Source organism: Oryzias latipes, chromosome 13 (genome assembly GCF_053564925.1).
Source record: "Oryzias latipes strain Hd-rR chromosome 13, Olatipes_Hd-rR_3.1".
Taxonomy (NCBI): Eukaryota; Metazoa; Chordata; class Actinopteri; order Beloniformes; family Adrianichthyidae; genus Oryzias; species Oryzias latipes.
The window spans coordinates 8,090,827-8,111,344 of NC_136249.1; the positions used below are offsets into that span (position 1 = coordinate 8,090,827).

A 20,518-nucleotide genomic window follows, 5' to 3' on the forward strand; every position below is an offset into this window, starting at 1 on the left:
CATTTAACATAAATCAGTCATGAACAATTCTGGTATTCGTGAAGTCATTGTTGATTATTGCAAATATGGCTGATTTATTTATGATTACAACACCGAGCGAAGGCAAAAGTGCTTGACTGTTTCACTAAATCATTAGGAGTTAATAAAGGTTTTCCAGAGGTGACCATTACTCCCATCTTTCATTCAATCAAAGTCTGGATCTCCTATCCAGGCTGCATTATACCTCATTTGCCAACTTGCCAATTACTCTATGCTGTCCTCTGTACTTTGTTCTTTTTATATTCAAATCCAAATCTTTTAACCAAGTCATAAATATGTGAGAATGGACACAAAGAGTGAGACACATGCTTTGGCATTTCAAAGTAAACAAAGAAGTCAAAGAAGCAGCATTTAAGGTGGTATGGAAACACAGCGGCCGTACATTTCTATCAAGGCCCGAGTTTTCCTCAATGCCGTAGACTGCAGAACACCCTGGTGCTGCCACCAGATATAATTCCACAACATTGTAACTGTTGGGTATCATGGCTACTCAACAAAAACAAACAAAAAAAAACACCTCAGTAGTCTAAATTTAGTCAAAAAAAGAACAGGCCGTTTTCACCATTCAATCATTGCCTTCTAAAAAGACAAGCAGTTGTTAAGCACATAAGTCTTTTTTGTATAGCAGTTTCCAAATGATTTGCCTGGAGGATGTCAGGATGGCCGAGCGGTCCAAGGCGCTGCGTTAAGGTCGCAGTCTCGAAAGAGGCGTGGGTTCAAATCCCACTTCTGACATTCATGCACCAGTGATGACTCACTTCCACTGCCTACAGCTGTCCTGTCCATGGAACTCTACTGTTTATCTGCTCTCCAGAAACATCACAAACTTATTTCATTTACTCACGAGGTTCTTGTCACATGTGCTACTAATGAACCAAATGCAAATCCATCCTTTTTCATTATTTATTAAAAACTTCTTTTGATATTTTGTATTTTTTTCCATAAGCATTCATGAAGCTTTCTGTTTTCAACGTAAAACGATATGGGTAAGATGGCATTTCAAGTCATTGACAATTTATCTCAATACTAAGGTCATAAATTATCATGTCCATGTAAAACAAATACATTGTATTTGTCCTCAAAAAAACACAGGGAAGTTTAAGGGTTCCCTGCTTCATATTGGATGCTAATGAGAAACGTGTCGAGTCATTGCATTTGAACAAATCACTCTGACAGCTAAGCCCTAATGCACAGTCCGGCATCTCGGTCCACTTACAAAATCCTTTTTTGAAACTTTATCAAAATGTAGTCTGTCATGCATTCCTTCAAATGCTCAAACTAAAAAGAAGCAGAAATGTGAGTGGTGCCATATAAGACGGAAATACTAATGCTTTAGATGTGCACAAACGTTGTAAAACAGACAGTCCATTTAACATAAATAAATCAGTCATGAACAAATCTGGTATTCGTGAAGTCATTGTTGATTATTGCAAATATGGCTGATTTATTTATGATTACAACACCGAGCGAAGGCAAAAGTGCTTGACTGTTTCACTAAATCATTAGGAGTTAATAAAGGTTTTCCAGAGGTGACCATTACTCCCATCTTTCATTCAATCAAAGTCTGGATCTCCTATACAGGCTGCATTATACCTCATTTGCCAACTTGCCAATTACTCTATGCTGTCCTCTGTACTTTGTTCTTTTTATATTCAAATCCAAATCTTTTAACCAAGTCATAAATATGTGAGAATGGACACAAAGAGTGAGACACATGCTTTGGCATTTCAAAGTAAACAAAGAAGTCAAAGAAGCAGCATTTAAGGTGGTATTGAAACACAGCGGCCGTACATTTCTATCAAGGCCCAAGTTTTCCTCAATGCCGTAGACTGCAGAACACCCTGGTGCTGCCACCAGATATAATTCCACAACATTGTAACTGTTGGGTATCATGGCTACTCAACAAAAACAAACAAAAAAAAAACACCTCAGTAGTCTAAATTTAGTCAAAAAAAGAACAGGCCGTTTTCACCATTCAATCATTGCCTTCTAAAAAGACAAGCAGTTGTTAAGCACATAAGTCTTTTTTGTATAGCAGTTTCCAAATGATTTGCCTGGAGGATGTCAGGATGGCCGAGCGGTCCAAGGCGCTGCGTTAAGGTCGCAGTCTCGAAAGAGGCGTGGGTTCAAATCCCACTTCTGACATTCATGCACCAGTGATGACTCACTTCCACTGCCTACAGCTGTCCTGTCCATGGAACTCTACTGTTTATCTGCTCTCCAGTAACATCACAAACTTATTTCATTTACTCACGAGGTTCTTGTCACATGTGCTACTAATGAACCAAATGCTAATCCATCCTTTTTCATTATTTATAAAAAATTTCTTAGGATATTTTGTATTTTTTCCCATAAGCATTCATGAAGGTTGCTGTTTTCAACGTAAAACGATATGGGTAAGATGGCATTTCAAGTCATTGACAATTTATCTCAATACTATGGTCATAAATGATCATGTCCATGTAAAACAAATACATTGTATTTGTCCTCAAAAAAACACAGGGAAGTTTAAGGGTTCCCTGCTTCATATTGGATGCTAATGAGAAACGTGTCGAGTCATTGCATTTGAACAAATCACTCTGACAGCTAAGCCCTAATGCACAGTCCGGCATCTCGGTCCACTTACAAAATCCTTTTTTGTAACTTCATCAAAATGTAGTCTGTCATGCATTCCTTCAAATGCTCAAACTAAAAAGAAGCAGAAATGTGAGTGGTGCCATATAAGACGGAAATACTAATGCTTTAGATCTGCACAAACGTTGTAAAACAGACAGTCCATTTAACATAAATAAATCAGTCATGAACAAATCTGGTATTCGTGAAGTCATTGTTGATTATTGCAAATATGGCTGATTTATTTATGATTACAACACCGAGCGAAGGCAAAAGTGCTTGACTGTTTCACTAAATCATTAGGAGTTAATAAAGGTTTTCCAGAGGTGACCATTACTCCCATCTTTCATTCAATCAAAGTCTGGATCTCCTATCCAGGCTGCATTATACCTCATTTGCCAACTTGCCAATTACTCTATGCTGTCCTCTGTACTTTGTTCTTTTTATATTCAAATCCAAATCTTTTAACCAAGTCATAAATATGTGAGAATGGACACAAAGAGTGAGACACATGCTTTGGCATTTCAAAGTAAACAAAGAAGTCAAAGAAGCAGCATTTAAGGTGGTATTGAAACACAGCGGCCGTACATTTCTATCAAGGCCCAAGTTTTCCTCAATGCCGTAGACTGCAGAACACCCTGGTGCTGCCACCAGATATAATTCCACAACATTGTAACTGTTGGGTATCATGGCTACTCAACAAAAACAAACAAAAAAAAACACCTCAGTAGTCTAAATTTAGTCAAAAAAAGAACAGGCCGTTTTCACCATTCAATCATTGCCTTCTAAAAAGACAAGCAGTTGTTAAGCACATAAGTCTTTTTTGTATAGCAGTTTCCAAATGATTTGCCTGGAGGATGTCAGGATGGCCGAGCGGTCCAAGGCGCTGCGTTAAGGTCGCAGTCTCGAAAGAGGCTTGGGTTCAAATCCCACTTCTGACATTCATGCACCAGTGATGACTCACTTCCACTGCCTACAGCTGTCCTGTCCATGGAACTCTACTGTTTATCTGCTCTCCAGTAACATCACAAACTTATTTCATTTACTCACGAGGTTCTTGTCACATGTGCTACTAATGAACCAAATGCAAATCCATCCTTTTTCATTATTTATTAAAAACTTCTTTTGATATTTTGTATTTTTTTCCATAAGCATTCATGAAGCTTTCTGTTTTCAACGTAAAACGATATGGGTAAGATGGCATTTCAAGTCATTGACAATTTATCTCAATACTATGGTCATAAATTATCATGTCCATGTAAAACAAATGCATTGTATTTGTCCTCAAAAAAACACAGGGAAGTTTAAGGGTTCCCTGCTTCATATTGGATGCTAATGAGAAACGTGTCGAGTCATTTCATTTGAACAAATCACTCTGACAGCTAAGCCCTAATGCACAGTCCGGCATCTCGGTCCACTTACAAAATCCTTTTTTGAAACTTCATCAAAATGTTGTCTGTCATGCATTCCTTCAAATGCTCAAACTAAAAAGAAGCAAAAATGTTAGTGGTGCCATATAAGACGGAAATGCTAATGCTTTAGATCTGCACAAATGTTGTAAAAGAGACAGGCCATTTAACATAAATAAATCAGTCATGAACAAATCTGGAAATCATGAAGTCATTGTTGATTATTGCAAATATGGCTGACTTATTTATGATTACAACACCGAGCGAAGGCAAAAGTGCTTGACTGTTTCACTAAATCATTAGGAGTTAATAAAGGTTTTCCAGAGGTGACCATTACTCCCATCTTTAATTCAATCAAAGTCTGGATCTCCTATCCAGGCTGCATTATACCTCATTTGCCAACTTGCCAATTACTCTATGCTGTCCTCTGTACTTTGTTCTTCTTATATTCAAATCCAAATCTTTTAACCAAGTCATAAATATGTGAGAATGGACACAAAGAGTGAGACACATGCTTTGGCATTTCAAAGTAAACAAAGAAGTCAAAGAAGCAGCATTTAAGGTGGTATTGAAACACAGCGGCCGTACATTTCTATCAAGGCCCGAGTTTTCCTCAATGCCGTAGACTCCAGAACACCCTGGTGCTGCCACCAGATATAATTCCACAACATTGTAACTGTTGGGTATCATGGCTACTCAACAAAAACAAACAAAAAAAAACACCTCAGTAGTCTAAATTTAGTCAAAAAAAAAACAGGCCGTTTTCACCATTCAATCATTGCCTTCCAAAAAGACAAGCAGTTGTTAAGCACATAAGTCTTTTTTGTATAACAGTTTCCAAATACTTGGCCTGGAGGATGTCAGGATGGCCGAGCGGTCCAAGGCACTGCGTTAAGGTCGCAGTCTCGAAAGAGGCGTGGGTTCAAATCCCACTTCTGACATTCATGCACCAGTGATGACTCACTTCCACTGCCTACAGCTGTCCTGTCCATGGAACTCTACTGTTTATCTGCTCTCCAGTAACATCACAAACTTATTTCATTTACTCACGAGGTTCTTGTCACATGTGCTACTAATGAACCAAATGCTAATCCATCCTTTTTCATTATTTATTAAAAACTTCTTTTGATATTTTGTATTTTTTTCCATAAGCATTCATGAAGGTTTCTGTTTTCAATGTTTAAAACGATATGGGTAAGATGGCATTTCAAGTCATTGACAATTTATCTCAATACTAAGGTCATAAATTATCATGTCCATGTAAAACAAATACATTGTATTTGTCCTCAAAAAAACACAGGGAAGTTTAAGGGTTCCCTGCTTCATATTGGATGCTAATGAGAAACGTGTCGAGTCATTGCATTTGAACAAATCACTCTGACAGCTAAGCCCTAATGCACAGTCCGGCATCTCGGTCCACTTACAAAATCCTTTTTTGAAACTTCATCAAAATGAAGTCTGTCATGCATTCCTTCAAATGCTCAAACTAAAAAGAAGCAGAAATGTGAGTGGTGCCATATAAGACGGAAATACTAATGCTTTAGATCTGCACAAACGTTGTAAAACAGACAGTCCATTTAACATAAATCAGTCATGAACAAATCTGGTATTCGTGAAGTCATTGTTGATTATTGCAAATATGGCTGACTTATTTATGATTACAACACCGAGCGAAGGCAAAAGTGCTTGACTGTTTCACTAAATCATTAGGAGTTAATAAAGGTTTTCCAGAGGTGACCATTAATCCCATCTTTCATTCAATCAAAGTCTGGATCTCCTATCCAGGCTGCATTATACCTCATTTGCCAACTTGCCAATTACTCTATGCTGTCCTCTGTACTTTGTTCTTTTTATATTCAAATCCAAATCTTTTAACCAAGTCATAAATATGTGAGAATGGACACAAAGAGTGAGACACATGCTTTGGCATTTCAAAGTAAACAAAGAAGTCAAAGAAGCAGCATTTAAGGTGGTATTGAAACACAGCGGCCGTACATTTCTATCAAGGCCCGAGTTTTCCTCAATGCCGTAGACTGCAGAACACCCTGGTGCTGCCACCAGATATAATTCCACAACATTGTAACTGTTGGGTATCATGGCTACTCAACAAAAACAAACAAAAAAAACACCTCAGTAGTCTAAATTTAGTCAAAAAAAAAAACAGGCCGTTTTCACCATTCAATCATTGCCTTCCAAAAAGACAAGCAGTTGTTAAGCACATAAGTCTTTTTTGTATAACAGTTTCCAAATACTTGGCCTGGAGGATGTCAGGATGGCCGAGCGGTCCAAGGCGCTGCGTTAAGGTCGCAGTCTCGAAAGAGGCGTGGGTTCAAATCCCACTTCTGACATTCATGCACCAGTGATGACTCACTTCCACTGCCTACAGCTGTCCTGTCCATGGAACTCTACTGTTTATCTGCTCTCCAGAAACATCACAAACTTATTTCATTTACTCACGAGGTTCTTGTCACATGTGCTACTAATGAACCAAATGCTAATCCATCCTTTTTCATTATTTATTAAAAACTTCTTTTGATATTTTGTATTTTTTTCCATAAGCATTCATGAAGGTTTCTGTTTTCAACGTAAAACGATATGGGTAAGATGGCATTTCAAGTCATTGACAATTTATCTCAATACTAAGGTCATAAATTATCATGTCCATGTAAAACAAATACATTGTATTTGTCCTCAAAAAAACACAGGGAAGTTTAAGGGTTCCCTGCTTCATATTGGATGCTAATGAGAAACGTGTCGAGTCATTGCATTTGAACAAATCACTCTGACAGCTAAGCCCTAATGCACAGTCCGGCATCTCGGTCCACTTACAAAATCCTTTTTTGAAACTTCATCAAAATGTAGTCTGTCATGCATTCCTTCAAATGCTCAAACTAAAAAGAAGCAGAAATGTGAGTGGTGCCATATAAGACGGAAATACTAATGCTTTAGATCTGCACAAACGTTGTAAAACAGACAGTCCATTTAACATAAATCAGTCATGAACAATTCTGGTATTCGTGAAGTCATTGTTGATTATTGCAAATATGGCTGACTTATTTATGATTAAGACACCGAGCGAAGGCAAAAGTGCTTGACTGTTTCACTAAATCATTAGGAGTTAATAAAGGTTTTCCAGAGGTGACCATTACTCCCATCTTTCATTCAATCAAAGTCTGGATCTCCTATCCAGGCTGCATTATACCTCATTTGCCAACTTGCCAATTACTCTATGCTGTCCTCTGTACTTTGTTCTTTTTATATTCAAATCCAAATCTTTTAACCAAGTCATAAATATGTGAGAATGGACACAAAGAGTGAGACACATGCTTTGGCATTTCAAAGTAAACAAAGAAGTCAAAGAAGCAGCATTTAAGGTGGTATGGAAACACAGCGGCCGTACATTTCTATCAAGGCCCGAGTTTTCCTCAATGCCGTAGACTGCAGAACACCCTGGTGCTGCCACCAGATATAATTCCACAACATTGTAACTGTTGGGTATCATGGCTACTCAACAAAAACAAACAAAAAAAAACACCTCAGTAGTCTAAATTTAGTCAAAAAAAGAACAGGCCGTTTTCACCATTCAATCATTGCCTTCTAAAAAGACAAGCAGTTGTTAAGCACATAAGTCTTTTTTGTATAGCAGTTTCCAAATGATTTGCCTGGAGGATGTCAGGATGGCCGAGCGGTCCAAGGCGCTGCGTTAAGGTCGCAGTCTCGAAAGAGGCGTGGGTTCAAATCCCACTTCTGACATTCATGCACCAGTGATGACTCACTTCCACTGCCTACAGCTGTCCTGTCCATGGAACTCTACTGTTTATCTGCTCTCCAGTAACATCACAAACTTATTTCATTTACTCACGAGGTTCTTGTCACATGTGCTACTAATGAACCAAATGCAAATCCATCCTTTTTCATTATTTATTAAAAACTTCTTTTGATATTTTGTATTTTTTTCCATAAGCATTCATGAAGCTTTCTGTTTTCAACGTAAAACGATATGGGTAAGATGGCATTTCAAGTCATTGACAATTTATCTCAATACTATGGTCATAAATTATCATGTCCATGTAAAACAAATGCATTGTATTTGTCCTCAAAAAAACACAGGGAATTTTAAGGGTTCCCTGCTTCATATTGGATGCTAATGAGAAACGTGTCGAGTCATTGCATTTGAACAAATCACTCTGACAGCTAAGCCCTAATGCACAGTCCGGCATCTCGGTCCACTTACAAAATCCTTTTTTGAAACTTCATCAAAATGTTGTCTGTCATGCATTCCTTCAAATGCTCAAACTAAAAAGAAGCAGAAATGTGAGTGGTGCCATATAAGACGGAAATACTAATGCTTTAGATCTGCACAAATGTTGTAAAACAGACAGTCCATTTGACATAAATAAATCAGTCATGAACAAATCTGGTATTCGTGAAGTCATTGTTGATTATTGCAAATATGGCTGACTTATTTATGATTACAACACCGAGCGAAGGCAAAAGTGCTTGACTGTTTCACTAAATCATTAGGAGTTAATAAAGGTTTTCCAGAGGTGACCATTACTCCCATCTTTCATTCAATCAAAGTCTGGATCTCCTATCCAGGCTGCATTATACCTCATTTGCCAACTTGCCAATTACTCTGTGCTGTCCTCTGTACTTTGTTCTTTTTATATTCAAATCCAAATCTTTTAACCAAGTCATAAATATGTGAGAATGGACACAAAGAGTGAGACACATGCTTTGGCATTTCAAAGTAAACAAAGAAGTCAAAGAAGCAGCATTTAAGGTGGTATTGAAACACAGCGGCCATACATTTCTATCAAGGCCCAAGTTTTCCTCAATGCCGTAGACTGCAGAACACCCTCGTGCTGCCACCAGATATAATTCCACAACATTGTAACTGTTGGGTATCATGGCTACTCAACAAAAACAAACAAAAAAAAACACCTCAGTAGTCTAAATTTAGTCAAAAAAAGAACAGGCCGTTTTCACCATTCAATCATTGCCTTCCAAAAAGACAAGCAGTTAAGCACATAAGTCTTTTTTGTATAGCAGTTTCCAAATATTTGGCCGGGAGGATGTCAGGATGGCCGAGCGGTCCAAGGCGCTGCGTTAAGGTCGCAGTCTCGAAAGAGGCGTGGGTTCGAATCCCACTTCTGACATTCATGCACCAGTGATGACTCACTTCCACTGCCTACAGCTGTCCTGTCCATGGAACTCTACTGTTTATCTGCTCTCCAGAAACATCACAAACTTATTTCATTTACTCACGAGGTTCTTGTCACATGTGCTACTAATGAACCAAATGCTAATCCATCCTTTTTCATTATTTATTAAAAACTTCTTTTGATATTTTGTATTTTTTTCCATAAGCATTCATGAAGGTTGCTGTTTTCAACGTAAAACGATATGGGTAAGATGGCATTTCAAGTCATTGACAATTTATCTCAATACTAAGGTCATAAATTATCATGTCCATGTAAAACAAATACATTGTATTTGTCCTCAAAAAAACACAGGGAAGTTTAAGGGTTCCCTGCTTCATATTGGATGCTAATGAGAAACGTGTCGAGTCATTGCATTTGAACAAATCACTCTGACAGCTAAGCCCTAATGCACAGTCCGGCATCTCGGTCCACTTACAAAATCCTTTTTTGAAACTTTATCAAAATGTAGTCTGTCATGCATTCCTTCAAATGCTCAAACTAAAAAGAAGCAGAAATGTGAGTGGTGCCATATAAGACGGAAATACTAATGCTTTAGATGTGCACAAACGTTGTAAAACAGACAGTCCATTTAACATAAATAAATCAGTCATGAACAAATCTGGTATTCGTGAAGTCATTGTTGATTATTGCAAATATGGCTGATTTATTTATGATTACAACACCGAGCGAAGGCAAAAGTGCTTGACTGTTTCACTAAATCATTAGGAGTTAATAAAGGTTTTCCAGAGGTGACCATTACTCCCATCTTTCATTCAATCAAAGTCTGGATCTCCTATACAGGCTGCATTATACCTCATTTGCCAACTTGCCAATTACTCTATGCTGTCCTCTGTACTTTGTTCTTTTTATATTCAAATCCAAATCTTTTAACCAAGTCATAAATATGTGAGAATGGACACAAAGAGTGAGACACATGCTTTGGCATTTCAAAGTAAACAAAGAAGTCAAAGAAGCAGCATTTAAGGTGGTATTGAAACACAGCGGCCGTACATTTCTATCAAGGCCCAAGTTTTCCTCAATGCCGTAGACTGCAGAACACCCTGGTGCTGCCACCAGATATAATTCCACAACATTGTAACTGTTGGGTATCATGGCTACTCAACAAAAACAAACAAAAAAAAAACACCTCAGTAGTCTAAATTTAGTCAAAAAAAGAACAGGCCGTTTTCACCATTCAATCATTGCCTTCTAAAAAGACAAGCAGTTGTTAAGCACATAAGTCTTTTTTGTATAGCAGTTTCCAAATGATTTGCCTGGAGGATGTCAGGATGGCCGAGCGGTCCAAGGCGCTGCGTTAAGGTCGCAGTCTCGAAAGAGGCGTGGGTTCAAATCCCACTTCTGACATTCATGCACCAGTGATGACTCACTTCCACTGCCTACAGCTGTCCTGTCCATGGAACTCTACTGTTTATCTGCTCTCCAGTAACATCACAAACTTATTTCATTTACTCACGAGGTTCTTGTCACATGTGCTACTAATGAACCAAATGCAAATCCATCCTTTTTCATTATTTATAAAAAATTTCTTAGGATATTTTGTATTTTTTCCCATAAGCATTCATGAAGGTTGCTGTTTTCAACGTAAAACGATATGGGTAAGATGGCATTTCAAGTCATTGACAATTTATCTCAATACTATGGTCATAAATGATCATGTCCATGTAAAACAAATACATTGTATTTGTCCTCAAAAAAACACAGGGAAGTTTAAGGGTTCCCTGCTTCATATTGGATGCTAATGAGAAACGTGTCGAGTCATTGCATTTGAACAAATCACTCTGACAGCTAAGCCCTAATGCACAGTCCGGCATCTCGGTCCACTTACAAAATCCTTTTTTGTAACTTCATCAAAATGTAGTCTGTCATGCATTCCTTCAAATGCTCAAACTAAAAAGAAGCAGAAATGTGAGTGGTGCCATATAAGACGGAAATACTAATGCTTTAGATCTGCACAAACGTTGTAAAACAGACAGTCCATTTAACATAAATAAATCAGTCATGAACAAATCTGGTATTCGTGAAGTCATTGTTGATTATTGCAAATATGGCTGATTTATTTATGATTACAACACCGAGCGAAGGCAAAAGTGCTTGACTGTTTCACTAAATCATTAGGAGTTAATAAAGGTTTTCCAGAGGTGACCATTACTCCCATCTTTCATTCAATCAAAGTCTGGATCTCCTATCCAGGCTGCATTATACCTCATTTGCCAACTTGCCAATTACTCTATGCTGTCCTCTGTACTTTGTTCTTTTTATATTCAAATCCAAATCTTTTAACCAAGTCATAAATATGTGAGAATGGACACAAAGAGTGAGACACATGCTTTGGCATTTCAAAGTAAACAAAGAAGTCAAAGAAGCAGCATTTAAGGTGGTATTGAAACACAGCGGCCGTACATTTCTATCAAGGCCCAAGTTTTCCTCAATGCCGTAGACTGCAGAACACCCTGGTGCTGCCACCAGATATAATTCCACAACATTGTAACTGTTGGGTATCATGGCTACTCAACAAAAACAAACAAAAAAAAACACCTCAGTAGTCTAAATTTAGTCAAAAAAAGAACAGGCCGTTTTCACCATTCAATCATTGCCTTCTAAAAAGACAAGCAGTTGTTAAGCACATAAGTCTTTTTTGTATAGCAGTTTCCAAATGATTTGCCTGGAGGATGTCAGGATGGCCGAGCGGTCCAAGGCGCTGCGTTAAGGTCGCAGTCTCGAAAGAGGCTTGGGTTCAAATCCCACTTCTGACATTCATGCACCAGTGATGACTCACTTCCACTGCCTACAGCTGTCCTGTCCATGGAACTCTACTGTTTATCTGCTCTCCAGTAACATCACAAACTTATTTCATTTACTCACGAGGTTCTTGTCACATGTGCTACTAATGAACCAAATGCAAATCCATCCTTTTTCATTATTTATTAAAAACTTCTTTTGATATTTTGTATTTTTTTCCATAAGCATTCATGAAGCTTTCTGTTTTCAACGTAAAACGATATGGGTAAGATGGCATTTCAAGTCATTGACAATTTATCTCAATACTATGGTCATAAATTATCATGTCCATGTAAAACAAATGCATTGTATTTGTCCTCAAAAAAACACAGGGAAGTTTAAGGGTTCCCTGCTTCATATTGGATGCTAATGAGAAACGTGTCGAGTCATTTCATTTGAACAAATCACTCTGACAGCTAAGCCCTAATGCACAGTCCGGCATCTCGGTCCACTTACAAAATCCTTTTTTGAAACTTCATCAAAATGTTGTCTGTCATGCATTCCTTCAAATGCTCAAACTAAAAAGAAGCAGAAATGTGAGTGGTGCCATATAAGACGGAAATACTAATGCTTTAGATCTGCACAAACAAGTGTAAAACAGACAGTCCATTTAACATAAATCAGTCATGAATAAATCTGGTATTCGTGAAGTCATTGTTGATTATTGCAAATATGGCTGACTTATTTATGATTACAACACCGAGCGAAGGCAAAAGTGCTTGACTGTTTCACTAAATCATTAGGAGTTAATAAAGGTTTTCCAGAGGTGACCATTACTCCCATCTTTCATTCAATCAAAGTCTGGATCTCCTATCCAGGCTGCATTATACCTCATTTGCCAACTTGCCAATTACTCTATGCTGTCCTCTGTACTTTGTTCTTTTTATATTCAAATCCAAATCTTTTAACCAAGTCATAAATATGTGAGAATGGACACAAAGAGTGAGACACATGCTTTGGCATTTCAAAGTAAACAAAGAAGTCAAAGAAGCAGCATTTAAGGTGGTATTGAAACACAGCGGCCGTACATTTCTATAAAGGCCCAAGTTTTCCTCAATGCCTTAGACTGCAGAACACCCTGGTGCTGCCACCAGATAGAATTCCACAACATTGTAACTGTTGGGTATCATGGCTACTCAACAAAAACAAACAAAACAAAAACACCTCAGTAGTCTAAATTTAGTCAAAAAAAGAACAGGCCGTTTTCACCATTCAATCATTGCCTTCTAAAAAGACAAGCAGTTGTTAAGCACATAAGTCTTTTTTGTATAGCAGTTTCCAAATGATTTGCTTGGAGGATGTCAGGATGGCCGAGCGGTCCAAGGCGCTGCGTTAAGGTCGCAGTCTCGAAAGAGGCGTGGGTTCAAATCCCACTTCTGACATTCATGCACCAGTGATGACTCACTTCCACTGCCTACAGCTGTCCTGTCCATGGAACTCTACTGTTTATCTGCTCTCCAGTAACATCACAAACTTATTTCATTTACTCACGAGGTTCTTGTCACATGTGCTACTAATGAACCAAATGCAAATCCATCCTTTTTCATTATTTATAAAAAATTTCTTAGGATATTTTGTATTTTTTCCCATAAGCATTCATGAAGGTTGCTGTTTTCAACGTAAAACGATATGGGTAAGATGGCATTTCAAGTCATTGACAATTTATCTCAATACTATGGTCATAAATGATCATGTCCATGTAAAACAAATACATTGTATTTGTCCTCAAAAAAACACAGGGAAGTTTAAGGGTTCCCTGCTTCATATTGGATGCTAATGAGAAACGTGTCGAGTCATTGCATTTGAACAAATCACTCTGACAGCTAAGCCCTAATGCACAGTCCGGCATCTCGGTCCACTTACAAAATCCTTTTTTGTAACTTCATCAAAATGTAGTCTGTCATGCATTCCTTCAAATGCTCAAACTAAAAAGAAGCAGAAATGTGAGTGGTGCCATATAAGACGGAAATACTAATGCTTTAGATCTGCACAAACGTTGTAAAACAGACAGTCCATTTAACATAAATAAATCAGTCATGAACAAATCTGGTATTCGTGAAGTCATTGTTGATTATTGCAAATATGGCTGATTTATTTATGATTACAACACCGAGCGAAGGCAAAAGTGCTTGACTGTTTCACTAAATCATTAGGAGTTAATAAAGGTTTTCCAGAGGTGACCATTACTCCCATCTTTCATTCAATCAAAGTCTGGATCTCCTATCCAGGCTGCATTATACCTCATTTGCCAACTTGCCAATTACTCTATGCTGTCCTCTGTACTTTGTTCTTTTTATATTCAAATCCAAATCTTTTAACCAAGTCATAAATATGTGAGAATGGACACAAAGAGTGAGACACATGCTTTGGCATTTCAAAGTAAACAAAGAAGTCAAAGAAGCAGCATTTAAGGTGGTATTGAAACACAGCGGCCGTACATTTCTATCAAGGCCCAAGTTTTCCTCAATGCCGTAGACTGCAGAACACCCTGGTGCTGCCACCAGATATAATTCCACAACATTGTAACTGTTGGGTATCATGGCTACTCAACAAAAACAAACAAAAAAAAACACCTCAGTAGTCTAAATTTAGTCAAAAAAAGAACAGGCCGTTTTCACCATTCAATCATTGCCTTCTAAAAAGACAAGCAGTTGTTAAGCACATAAGTCTTTTTTGTATAGCAGTTTCCAAATGATTTGCCTGGAGGATGTCAGGATGGCCGAGCGGTCCAAGGCGCTGCGTTAAGGTCGCAGTCTCGAAAGAGGCTTGGGTTCAAATCCCACTTCTGACATTCATGCACCAGTGATGACTCACTTCCACTGCCTACAGCTGTCCTGTCCATGGAACTCTACTGTTTATCTGCTCTCCAGTAACATCACAAACTTATTTCATTTACTCACGAGGTTCTTGTCACATGTGCTACTAATGAACCAAATGCAAATCCATCCTTTTTCATTATTTATTAAAAACTTCTTTTGATATTTTGTATTTTTTTCCATAAGCATTCATGAAGCTTTCTGTTTTCAACGTAAAACGATATGGGTAAGATGGCATTTCAAGTCATTGACAATTTATCTCAATACTATGGTCATAAATGATCATGTCCATGTAAAACAAATACATTGTATTTGTCCTCAAAAAAACACAGGGAAGTTTAAGGGTTCCCTGCCTCATATTGGATGCTAATGAGAAATGTGTCGAGTCATTGCATTTGAACAAATCACTCTGACAGCTAAGCCCTAATGCACAGTCCGGCATCTCGGTCCACTTACAAAATCCTTTCTTGAAACTTCATCAAAATGTAGTCTGTCATGCATTCCTTCAAATGCTCAAACTAAAAAGAAGCAGAAATGTTAGTGGTGCCATATAAGACGGAAATGCTAATGCTTTAGATCTGCACAAATGTTGTAAAAGAGACAGTCCATTTAACATAAATAAATCAGTCATGAACAAATCTGGAAATCATGAAGTCATTGTTGATTATTACAAATATGGCTGACGTATTTATGATTACAACACCGAGCGAAGGCAAAAGAGCTTGACTGTTTCACTAAATCATTAGGAGTTAATAAAGGTTTTCCAGAGGTGACCATTACTCCCATCTTTCATTCAATCAAAGTCTGGATCTCCTATCCAGGCTGCATTATACCTCATTTGCCAACTTGCCAATTACTCTATGGTGTCATCTGTACTTTGTTCTTTTTATATTCAAATCCAAATCTTTTAACCAAGTCATAAATATGTGAGAATGGACACAAAGAGTGAGACACATGCTTTGGCATTTCAAAGTAAACAAAGAAGTCAAAGAAGCAGCATTTAAGGTGGTATTGAAACACAGCGGCCGTACATTTCTATCAAGGCCCAATTTTTCTTCAATGCCGTAGACTGCAGAACACCCTGGTGCTGCCACCAGATATAATTCCACAACATTGTAACTGTTGGGTATCATGGCTACTCAACAAAAACAAAACAAAAAACACCTCAGTAGTCTAAATTTAGTTAAAAAAAGAACAGGCCGTTTTCACCATTCAATCATTGCCTTCTAAAAAGACAAGCAGTTGTTAAGCACATAAGTCTTTTTTGTATAGCAGTTTCCAAATACTTGGCCTGCAGGATGTCAGGATGGCCAAGTGGTCCAAGGCGCTGCGTTAAGGTCGCAGTCTCGAAAGAGGCGTGGGTTCAAATCCCACTTCTGACATTCATGCACCAGTGATGACTCACTTCCACTGCCTACTGCTGTCCTGTCCATGGAACTCTACTGTTTATCTGCTCTCCAGTAACATCACAAACTTATTTCATTTACTCACGAGGTTCTTGTCACATGTGCTACAAATGAACCAAATGCTAATCCATCCTTTCTCATTATTTATTAAAAACTTCTTTTGATATTTTGTATTTTTTTCCACAAGCATTCATGAAGGTTGCTGTTTTCAACGTAAAACGATATGGGTAAGATGGGATTCCAAGTCATTGACAATTTAACTCAATACTATGGTCATAAATGATCATGTCCATGTAAAACAAATACATTGTATTTGTCCTCAAAAAAACACAGGGAAGTTTAAGGGTTCCCTGCCTCATATTGGATGCTAATGAGAAATGTGTCGAGTCATTGCATTTGAACAAATCACTCTGACAGCTAAGCCCTAATGCACAGTCCGGCATCTCGGTCCACTTACAAAATCCTTTCTTGAAACTTCATCAAAATGTAGTCTGTCATGCATTCCTTCAAATGCTCAAACTAAAAAGAAGCAGAAATGTTAGTGGTGCCATATAAGACGGAAATGCTAATGCTTTAGATCTGCACAAATGTTGTAAAAGAGACAGTCCATTTAACATAAATAAATCAGTCATGAACAAATCTGGAAATCATGAAGTCATTGTTGATTATTACAAATATGGCTGACGTATTTATGATTACAACACCGAGCGAAGGCAAAAGAGCTTGACTGTTTCACTAAATCATTAGGAGTTAATAAAGGTTTTCCAGAGGTGACCATTACTCCCATCTTTCATTCAATCAAAGTCTGGATCTCCTATCCAGGCTGCATTATACCTCATTTGCCAACTTGCCAATTACTCTATGGTGTCATCTGTACTTTGTTCTTTTTATATTCAAATCCAAATCTTTTAACCAAGTCATAAATATGTGAGAATGGACACAAAGAGTGAGACACATGCTTTGGCATTTCAAAGTAAACAAAGAAGTCAAAGAAGCAGCATTTAAGGTGGTATTGAAACACAGCGGCCGTACATTTCTATCAAGGCCCAATTTTTCTTCAATGCCGTAGACTGCAGAACACCCTGGTGCTGCCACCAGATATAATTCCACAACATTGTAACTGTTGGGTATCATGGCTACTCAACAAAAACAAAACAAAAAACACCTCAGTAGTCTAAATTTAGTTAAAAAAAGAACAGGCCGTTTTCACCATTCAATCATTGCCTTCTAAAAAGACAAGCAGTTGTTAAGCACATAAGTCTTTTTTGTATAGCAGTTTCCAAATACTTGGCCTGCAGGATGTCAGGATGGCCAAGTGGTCCAAGGCGCTGCGTTAAGGTCGCAGTCTCGAAAGAGGCGTGGGTTCAAATCCCACTTCTGACATTCATGCACCAGTGATGACTCACTTCCACTGCCTACTGCTGTCCTGTCCATGGAACTCTACTGTTTATCTGCTCTCCAGTAACATCACAAACTTATTTCATTTACTCACGAGGTTCTTGTCACATGTGCTACAAATGAACCAAATGCTAATCCATCCTTTCTCATTATTTATTAAAAACTTCTTTTGATATTTTGTATTTTTTTCCACAAGCATTCATGAAGGTTGCTGTTTTCAACGTAAAACGATATGGGTAAGATGGGATTCCAAGTCATTGACAATTTAACTCAATATCATGGTCATAAATGATTATGTCCATGTAAAACAAATACATTGTATTTGTCCTCAAGAAAACACAGGGAAGTTTAAGGGTTCCCTGCTTCATATTGGATGCTATTGAGAAACGTGTCGAGTCATTGCATTTGAACAAACCACTCTGACAACTAAGCCCTAATGCACAGTCCGGCATCTCGGTCCACTTACAAAATCCTTTCTTGAAACTTCATCAAAATGTAGTCTGTCATGCCTTCCTTTAAATGCTCAAACTGAAAAGAAGCAGTAATGTTAGTGGTGCCATATAAGATGGAAATTCTAATGCTTTAGATCTGCACAAACGTTGTAAAACAGACAGTCCATTTAACATAAATAAATCAGTCTTGAACAAATCTGGTATTCATGAATTAATTGTTGATCATTACAAATATGGCTGACGTATTTATGATTACAACACCGAGCGAAGGCAAAAGTGCTTGATTGTTTCACTAAATCATCAATGCCCGTTCACACCGGGACGAATTTCGCTGGCGATTTTCGCCGACGTTTAGCGCCGCGTGACTAAACAAAGGGCACCAATGAGAGTGTGAACACCGACGCGAAAAAACGCCACGCGTCAAAGCGTCAAAAAAAAAAAAACCGCCTCTGGGTCGTTTTTTTTTTCGACGCGTTGCGTCGAAATCTATTCGACCAATGAGAATGGCGCTTTTGCACGCGTGTCTGGAGCTTCTGAAGTTACAGTAAAACACAACTTGGGGGCGCTCAAACACAAAACTGCCTTGCTGAGCACACATACCAGCGAAGAAGATAGACGCCAAGTAGCGTCTACACTGCCGCAAAGAAATAATGACGGACATTCTAAAATATCCCCGAACCAAGTACCAGTTGGAGCTACTGGTGCTTGAAATATTCATGTTTTCTTTGTATTGTTCTGACAAGCGCGTAAATACTTGCTCTCTTCTTCTGAGTAAAAAGCGACTTTAAGAAGCGTAAAGTTGCGCAGCGCCACCTTGTGTACAGGAGTATTTCTGTTTACATTAAGCGCCATCTAATGCCAGGGAAGGAAATTGCATGTTCGCTCGGCTCATCGTCAGCGAAAATCGCCTGGGTGTGAACACAAAAAACGTGGCGAAAAACGCTGGTGAATAACGCCTGGCGAATATTCGTCCCGGTGTGTACGGGCCTTTAGGAGTTAATAAAGGTTTTCCAGAGGTGACCATTACTCCCATCTTTCATTCAATCAAAGTCTGGATCTCCTATCCAGGCTGCATTATACCTCATTTGCCAACTTGCCAATTACTCTATGCTGTCCTCTGTACTTTGTTCTTTTTATATTCAAATCCAAATCTTTTAACCAAGTCATAAATATGTGAGAATGGACACAAAGAGTGAGACACATGCTTTGGCATTTCAAAGTAAACAAAGAAGTCAAAGAAGCAGCATTTAAGGTGGTATTGAAACACAGCGGCCGTACATTTCTATCAAGGCCCAAGTTTTCCTCAATGCCGTAGACTGCAGAACACCCTGGTGCTGCCACCAGATATAATTCCACAACATTGTAACTGTTGGGTATCATGGCTACTCAACAAAAACAAACAAAAAAAACACCTCAGTAGTCTAAATTTAGTCAAAAAAAGAACAGGCCGTTTTCACCATTCAATCATTGCCTTCCAAAAAGACAAGCAGTTAAGCACATAAGTCTTTTTTGTATAGCAGTTTCCAAATATTTGGCCGGGAGGATGTCAGGATGGCCGAGCGGTCCAAGGCGCTGCGTTAAGGTCGCAGTCTCAAAAGAGGCGTGGGTTCGAATCCCACTTCTGACATTCATGCACCAGTGATGACTCACTTCCACTGCCTACAGCTGTCCTGTCCATGGATCTCTACTGTTTATCTGCTCTCCAGAAACATCACAAACTTATTTCATTTACTCACGAGGTTCTTGTCACATGTGCTACTAATGAACCAAATGCAAATCCATCCTTTTTCATTATTTATTAAAAACTTCTTTTGATATTTTGTATTTTTTTCCATAAGCATTCATGAAGGTTGCTGTTTTCAACGTAAAACGATATGGGTAAGATGGCATTTCAAGTCATTGACAATTTATCTCAATACTAAGGTCATAAATGATCATGTCCATGTAAAACAAATACATTGTATTTGTCCTCAAAAAAAAAAAGGGAAGTTTAAGGGTTCCCTGCTTCATATTGGATGCTAATGAGAAACGTGTCAAGTCATTGCATTTGAACAAATCACTCTGACAGCTAAGCCCTAATGCACAGTCCGGCATCTCGGTCCACTTACAAAATCCTTTCTTGAAACTTCATCAAAATGTAGTCTGTCATGCATTCCTTCAAATGCTCAAACTAAAAAGAAGCAGAAATGTGAGTGGTGCCATATAAGACGGAAATACTAATGCTTTAGATCTGCACAAACAAGTGTAAAATAGACAGTCCATTTAACATAAATCAGTCATGAACAAATCTGGAAATCATGAAGTCATTGTTGATTATTACAAATATGGCTGACGTATTTATGATTACAACACCGAGCGAAGGCAAAAGAGCTTGACTGTTTC

General features: G+C 38.2%; 14 non-coding genes across 14 annotated transcripts; all 14 read left to right on the plus strand.

Annotated features, from left to right (window-relative positions):
- The first annotated feature begins 692 nt into the window (after positions 1 to 692).
- trnal-aag (transfer RNA leucine (anticodon AAG)) lies at positions 693 to 774 on the plus strand. Its single transcript has one exon. It is a non-coding gene; the product is annotated as a tRNA-Leu (tRNA).
- A 1,328-nt stretch (positions 775 to 2,102) lies between these two features.
- Positions 2,103 to 2,184, plus strand: trnal-aag (transfer RNA leucine (anticodon AAG)). The gene has a single exon. It is a non-coding gene; the product is annotated as a tRNA-Leu (tRNA).
- A 1,327-nt stretch (positions 2,185 to 3,511) lies between these two features.
- On the plus strand, positions 3,512 to 3,593 carry trnal-aag (transfer RNA leucine (anticodon AAG)). Its single transcript has one exon. It is a non-coding gene; the product is annotated as a tRNA-Leu (tRNA).
- Positions 3,594 to 4,920: 1,327 nt separating this feature from the next.
- On the plus strand, positions 4,921 to 5,002 carry trnal-aag (transfer RNA leucine (anticodon AAG)). The gene has a single exon. It is a non-coding gene; the product is annotated as a tRNA-Leu (tRNA).
- A 1,325-nt stretch (positions 5,003 to 6,327) lies between these two features.
- On the plus strand, positions 6,328 to 6,409 carry trnal-aag (transfer RNA leucine (anticodon AAG)). The gene has a single exon. It is a non-coding gene; the product is annotated as a tRNA-Leu (tRNA).
- Positions 6,410 to 7,732: 1,323 nt separating this feature from the next.
- trnal-aag (transfer RNA leucine (anticodon AAG)) lies at positions 7,733 to 7,814 on the plus strand. The gene has a single exon. It is a non-coding gene; the product is annotated as a tRNA-Leu (tRNA).
- Positions 7,815 to 9,138: 1,324 nt separating this feature from the next.
- Positions 9,139 to 9,220, plus strand: trnal-aag (transfer RNA leucine (anticodon AAG)). Its single transcript has one exon. It is a non-coding gene; the product is annotated as a tRNA-Leu (tRNA).
- A 1,328-nt stretch (positions 9,221 to 10,548) lies between these two features.
- On the plus strand, positions 10,549 to 10,630 carry trnal-aag (transfer RNA leucine (anticodon AAG)). The gene has a single exon. It is a non-coding gene; the product is annotated as a tRNA-Leu (tRNA).
- Positions 10,631 to 11,957: 1,327 nt separating this feature from the next.
- On the plus strand, positions 11,958 to 12,039 carry trnal-aag (transfer RNA leucine (anticodon AAG)). The gene has a single exon. It is a non-coding gene; the product is annotated as a tRNA-Leu (tRNA).
- A 1,325-nt stretch (positions 12,040 to 13,364) lies between these two features.
- trnal-aag (transfer RNA leucine (anticodon AAG)) lies at positions 13,365 to 13,446 on the plus strand. The gene has a single exon. It is a non-coding gene; the product is annotated as a tRNA-Leu (tRNA).
- Positions 13,447 to 14,773: 1,327 nt separating this feature from the next.
- On the plus strand, positions 14,774 to 14,855 carry trnal-aag (transfer RNA leucine (anticodon AAG)). Its single transcript has one exon. It is a non-coding gene; the product is annotated as a tRNA-Leu (tRNA).
- A 1,325-nt stretch (positions 14,856 to 16,180) lies between these two features.
- On the plus strand, positions 16,181 to 16,262 carry trnal-aag (transfer RNA leucine (anticodon AAG)). The gene has a single exon. It is a non-coding gene; the product is annotated as a tRNA-Leu (tRNA).
- Positions 16,263 to 17,587: 1,325 nt separating this feature from the next.
- trnal-aag (transfer RNA leucine (anticodon AAG)) lies at positions 17,588 to 17,669 on the plus strand. The gene has a single exon. It is a non-coding gene; the product is annotated as a tRNA-Leu (tRNA).
- A 2,012-nt stretch (positions 17,670 to 19,681) lies between these two features.
- On the plus strand, positions 19,682 to 19,763 carry trnal-aag (transfer RNA leucine (anticodon AAG)). The gene has a single exon. It is a non-coding gene; the product is annotated as a tRNA-Leu (tRNA).
- The last annotated feature ends 755 nt before the right edge of the window (positions 19,764 to 20,518 follow it).